Source organism: Leopardus geoffroyi, chromosome D2, assembly GCF_018350155.1.
Source record: "Leopardus geoffroyi isolate Oge1 chromosome D2, O.geoffroyi_Oge1_pat1.0, whole genome shotgun sequence".
Lineage (NCBI taxonomy): Eukaryota > Metazoa > Chordata > Mammalia > Carnivora > Felidae > Leopardus > Leopardus geoffroyi.
This window is the reverse complement of record NC_059334.1, coordinates 70,790,498-70,796,497: the sequence shown is the minus strand read 5'-3', so window position 1 is coordinate 70,796,497 and position 6,000 is coordinate 70,790,498.

Here is a 6,000-nt window from a genome sequence, read left to right as displayed (position 1 = left end):
CCTGTCAACTCAGGGAAAGCTTGTCCTGAGTGTTTTCACAGCCCGTTGGCGCTGGGGTCACCATGGCGCCCAAGAGTCATAAATTCATAGTGGGCTTCCATGCGGGCAGTCTGGGGGGACCGTGTGCTGCCACAAATACCCTTTTTCCGAGCAATTCCAAAGTCCGGAAAACGGGAACTTCCGTGAAGATGAGCAAACGATACAACTCTTGTCAGACCCTACTTGATCCCACTTGAAACCCGATCTGAGCATCTGTCCCCATCTGTTTAGAGATGCGAGGGTTATTTCTGGCACCGTCTGCATGAATGTGCATCCTTCTGCAAATAAAGAGCTTCCCACCCCACTTAGGGATGCCTTAATCTGATTAGTCTCCTGGGGGAACCAGGAGATGATGGATTTGTTCTAATTCTTTACTGGGGAAGGGGCAGGACAATTCTTACTCTAAGTGCTTATCCTCAAGGTCAAGAAAATTAGCAGTTCCCACATCTGTCCCCATCTCAGAAAACTGGCACAACACATAATTTCATCCAAACTCTAGCTGACAACCATTTGGAGATCGGGCAGAAAATGATAAGGTAGCTATGAGTTGTCGAAAGAACTTCAAGATACATTAAAAGCAATCCACAGCGATATGTCGTGGTGACAGGGAAGCTGGGAAATGGGTGCCCTCCTAGACTTCTGGTAGAAACGAAAATTGAAACAACTTCTCTGAATAGCAATTTGACAAATATATACCAAAGACCATAAAAAAATGCATATCCTTTGACTCAGCAATCCTAAGAATTTCACCCCCAAGGAAATAATCAGAAATGTGTACAAAGATCTACATATATAAATTTTCATCACCACAATTCTGTGTAGTAGGAAAAAATAAAAATAGCCCAAGTGCCTAATAATAGGGATTCATTTTTTTTTTTTGAAAAAAATAAATAAATAATGACACATCGCAACAGAGCCGCTGAAAATAGGGAATTAAAAATTTGCATTAAAATAGGGTTTTTTTCATAATTGCAAGTGAAAAAAGGAAGACTACAAACCAGTTTCTTCGAGCATGATTTCAATTTTATAAAAATCTATGTATATGACTGTATGTCAGTGTGAGTGTGTGTGTGTGTGTGTGTGTGTGTGTGTGTGTGTGAGTGTGTTGATTAGAACATATATTTGAAGGCTATTCCCAAAGTTTTCCATAAGGAGCATATATTGCTTTTATAAACAGAAATACAAATGTTAAGGAAATGAAATTGATGCCTGCAGCTATGAAATAGGACAGTGGAGTAAATTGTACCTTTTCTTATTACTGATCAGACCACCTCATCCCTACTCTCAGCTCTCAACAAAATTTTTCTCAGATATCAGATCTTGTCCAATCAATACCCTGAATCAACCAAATTCATCCAAGATACGGACTTAGTTTTACTGCATATACATTGCAATTTATTTATAGGTAAAACTAAAGAGTCTTCACATTCTTCACTTCACACTTTGCATGTCTGACATTTGGGACAAATGTCTTCCTAAACCTGAAGGTCTGGGACTTTCCCTGCCACATCACTGCCATCACTTCCCTTCTGCAGAGAATCTTGTCAAGAGGTCAACCGAGGCATAACTGTCCTTGTTTCCTGCGCTCTGGACCCTTCTTCCAGCCCCTCCTTGTCTGCCCTGCTGCCCTCTGCCTTGCTGACCAGTAGGTGCTGATTTGAACTCCCAGGCTACCAGTCGGGACAACCAGACCATCAGGAATACATCCGGCAAGAACTCACAGCTTCTGTGCGTCCTGACTCAGAAGGTTAGACTTGTAAATTACGTAACATTCCAAAGCCAGAGAGACCCTGGGGATTGCAGCCCCAGGACGAAGTGAGTGATACCTACAGGAAGACGGACCACAAAAGATACACCAGAATGGTAACTTTGCTTAAGAAGTCACCTTGTGTGTCTGAAAAAGCATCAAACAACCTTAGAGAGTGCTGTCCCTGATAGGAAATAGCCATCCACAACCGAAAGGAAGCAAAAAGATCTTCCATGGCATAAAGTCTGGTCTTTGCCGCAGAGCAAGTCGAGTTAACCACGCTTTATCTATGACAACTTCCACCTCCAGGAGCGCATGCGTCTCTGCCTGCTGACGCCTCTGGCCGTCCAGCGCCCGGCATCTAGAACTGAGGTTCTCCAAGTATGTCTGGTGACCAGGATTGCTCCTTTCTCCCACCAAGCTACCAAAACTGCTATTCCTTCAAGGATGGCTGGTTCTAGGCATTCATCGGAAAGCAATCTGATTGAATTATCCACAGTAAGATACACGTTGACGATAGCCCCAGCGCTCCCTGTGGGTGTCTAATTCATAGCCTTTGAACCATCTGCAGTAGATCACTTAGGTGCTTGTTAAAATGAGGGGTTTCCGGGTCCCACTCCTTTCAGAAAGAGAATCACTCCCAGTAGACTCCAGGGATGTGCGTTTTAAACAAGTCCCTTTGATTCGTATGCACCCTCCGGCATGGTAACTGATGGAACTTGGAAGAGAGTTGATGTCTTTGACTAGAGAAGCCTTCACAGTGAAATGACTCGCGTTCCACTGCCGGAGCACCCGCCTCAAAAAACAGGGTTTAATAATTCCCCTAACACTTAATAAATGCTTTTTATGCAGCAGGTTGTTATCATCTGCTGTTGAACAATGCGGAAACTGAGGGTCAGAATGACTAGGTAACTTTCCTGAGGTCACACAGCTCTTAAATATCGGATCTAGCTTTCAAACCCCAGCAGCCTTAAGAAAGCCTCCTGCGGACCTGCTTCAACTATGAAGTTATAACCTGCCTCAGTCGGAGCGTCTCCAGCTTAGCTAAGACAGACAGCAGTGCCCAGACTTGAAAGGCTGTGAGGACGTCCCTAAAAGGAGCGAGAGAGAAGAAAACAAAACAAAACCAAAAACACCTGGCTTAAGCGGTGCGTTCCTTGAAACACTATGTTATGTATCAATTCTCATTGAACATTTCGGCCGCCAATTTAGGCTGGTTGACGTATTATAGTTTTGCCTAAGAAGGCTCAGAACTTTGAAACTGTTCCCTTTTGTGCTTTGATTGCACATTCGTTCTGACTTGAAAAAGGATTATGTCGTTAGGAGCCACACGCTCCCTCTCGCAGCGGCCGGTTGTAGCTATTTCCATCTGTAATGATTGTTTAATGACTATTTAAGAAAGTGCTGAGGTTCTCTAATCGCCCAATTTTTATTAAGCGCTCGAGGAAATCACACAGGTGCAGGATTTCCTAATTGACAGGCAAGCCAGGAGTCGGGCAGAGGAGGAAAAGCAATGCTGACGGCAATGTGACCCCCACCCCACCCCCGGTGGGGGAAACCTGTATAACACCGACAGAATAGCACCTTGGTTCCATCGAGGGGAGCAAAAATAGGGCTTTAAGAGACAGGGTAGACAGGGGCAAGAGATGGGGACCAGAAGCAACACATATTATAAAGACAGGAGTGAGGTCTAGAAAGATCACTAAAGGAATAGGGGTCAGAGACCCTCATCTCCCCTTACCCTATCAATAGCCTGGAGATCCAAGACCCTTCGCCACTCGGGCTATGGAAATAGTCAACCCTAGTTAGAATGAGCTGTGGCACGGAGTATTTCAATAGTTCTTAGTGAGCCAGGCATTGTACTAGCTGCTATGGTGAATGGGGCCCATGGATAGATGAGGCACAGTTTTTGGCTGTGAGGAGCTTAGAGTCCAGGGTAGATGGGGAGACACAGGTGCGATATTGCAACAGTACCTACCGTTTATTTAGCCCCTTGGTGCACCACACCCTACCGAGTGGTTTGCAAACCGAACTGAAGGATGTTGTTCCCTTCTGCCGATGAGAAAACGGAGACAGCCAGCAGTTAGGCTCCTCGCCCCAAATCATATAGCTACTAAGTGACGCAGTGCAGCATTTGCACTGAAGTCTGGCTCCAAAGCCCATGCTCTTAACCACCCTCCTAGACAACGAGTTGAACGTGTGGAGAGCAACACGTGTCCGGGGCTGATGGGAGCGCCGAGGATGGATGCTTAGCCCAGACTCGGATTCAAATTCTGCATCTAGCCCTTACTAAACGTGAGACCTTGGACAAAGAACTTACTCCCTTTCGGCTTTATGTTGTCCAGCTCTAAAGCGGGTTCAATGATATCAACCACCTAGGATCGTCTTAGAATGAAAGGGGATAAAAACGGAAAGCATCCAACACAGCACCATCTAGTAGGTTACATAGTACGTGCTGAGTTAATCTTGCTTTTCCTCCCCTTTCTGGCTGTTCTTCAGCTGGGAAATAGTAGGAGCTAGCAGCCCAAAGCTGAAAGAGGCCCCCGGCGCACTGCTGGTGGTGGTATAGACAGGGGCAGCCACTGTAGGGAGCTCTCTAACATTACCTGGTGAAAACTAAGTAAGAAAATGCAGCCAGGTCCATCAGGGGACAGACACAGGCTATTCATCACAACAGTGTCTTTAACAGTGGGGGATGGGAAGCAATCGAGGTGCCCGTCACTTGGAAATGAATCAGAAGATGATGGGGGGGGGGGTGTCTATTATGGAATACATTGTAGGAGTTAGGAGTAACATACTATCCATATATAAAACATGGGTAGAACCTAAAAACGTAGTTTGGGAGTAAAAAGTAAGAGTCAGAAAGAGATTGATCGTCCAATTCCATTCATATACATAAAGAATTCTTGCACACTCAAAATAACATTGTATATTTTAAATGATGCCCATGTCCCTAACGTATGTATCTGTGTGGATAACAACCCCCAAAGATGTCTACATCCAAATTTCTAGAACCTGTGACTATGTCATGTTCTATGTCAAAAAGGGAATTAAGGTTGCCAATCAGCTGACTTGGAGATGAACAACGGTCATGGGCTAGCCGGGTGGTCCCAATGTAATTGCAAGGGCCCTTGCAAATGAAAGACACAGCAGGACAGTGAATGTACGAGGGATACAGGTGAGAAAGACTAGACCAGCCATTCCTGGCTTTGAGGATGGAAGAGGGCTAGGAGCCAAAGAACGCAGGCAGCTTCTAGAAGCTGGAAAACGCAAGAAAACAGATTCTTCCCTCGAGCCTCCAGAAGGAACACAGCCCTGCCAACAAATGATTTTAGTCCAGTGAGACCCACGTTGGGATTCTGACTTCCAAAACGGTAAGATAATGGATGTGTGTTGTTTTAAGCCACCCTGTTGGTGCTAATCTGTTACAGCAGCAATAGGAAAGTAACAGGATGTCAGACACATTAGCATGAGCACTGGCCGTGCGGGAGGAAGCGCGTGAAGACCGGAAAGAAAGGGGGTGCCATGATGTTATGCCCTGTGCTGAGGAGTATGCCAAACTCAACCCATGCCCGAGGTCAAGGACGAGAGTAGGAGGGAGGAGGGAAGGGGAAGTGAGGAGGGGGGAGCAGAGGGTGGAGACCGAATGGAGCTACTTGGGTAGGTGACACCTGTCACACGGCGTGCTTACGTGCAGCACGGGCCCCAGATGCGCCGAATGAACCACTGCATGAGTGAGGACTGAGACCCCCAAAGGGAGTGCATGGTAAAGCAGCAATCATATTCAGGTGGGTTAGATTAAAACAGCTGGAACCGGGGGCGCCTGGGTGGCGCAGTCGGTTAAGCGTCCGACTTCAGCCAGGTCACGATCTCGCGGTCCGTGAGTTCGAGCCCCACGTCGGGCTCTGGGCTGATGGCTCAGAGCCTGGAGCCTGTTTCCGATTCTGTGTCTCCCTCTCTCTCTGCCCCTCCCCCATTCATGCTCTGTCTCTCTCTGTCCCAAAAATAAATAAACGTTGAAAAACAAAAAAAAAATTAAAAAAAAAAAAACAAAACAGCTGGAACCGGGTTGTGGTTTTGTTCTCCCCAGGCTCAGGGTGTGATACAAAGCCATCTTCCCAATCGCAATCAAAAACGACTTCTGAGTTTAGAAGATTAACTAAAAAAAAAAAAAAAATCAGAATTGCCTTCATGGTGTATTAAAATGGAGTATC